This window comes from Juglans regia, unplaced genomic scaffold (genome assembly GCF_001411555.2).
Source record: "Juglans regia cultivar Chandler unplaced genomic scaffold, Walnut 2.0 Scaffold_5656, whole genome shotgun sequence".
NCBI lineage: Eukaryota > Viridiplantae > Streptophyta > Magnoliopsida > Fagales > Juglandaceae > Juglans > Juglans regia.
Genome location: NW_023360524.1, coordinates 1 through 202, shown reverse-complemented (window position 1 = coordinate 202; position 202 = coordinate 1). Strand labels below are relative to the sequence as shown.

Below are 202 nucleotides of genomic sequence, written 5' to 3'. Positions count from 1 at the left end.
ATCCGAGGAGGTCCCCCATTCGAGTACTACTCTCGCCCAAGCAAGCTTGACTGCAGAGTTCTGATGGGATCCGGTGCATTAGTGCTGGTATGATCGCCCCCTTCAAACTAATTATTTAAAATTCATATAATCCTAGGCCGACCTACATGCGTATTTCCGATCCCAATGCGAACCGGAGATCTGATCGAAACCCTTGGCTACG

The 202-nt window shown here is 49.0% G+C and overlaps 1 pseudogene; it reads right to left on the bottom strand.

Moving 5' to 3' along the window:
- On the bottom strand, positions 1-101 carry LOC118345906 (annotated as a pseudogene; the record flags this gene model as incomplete).
- Between the last annotated feature and the right edge of the window lie 101 nt (positions 102-202).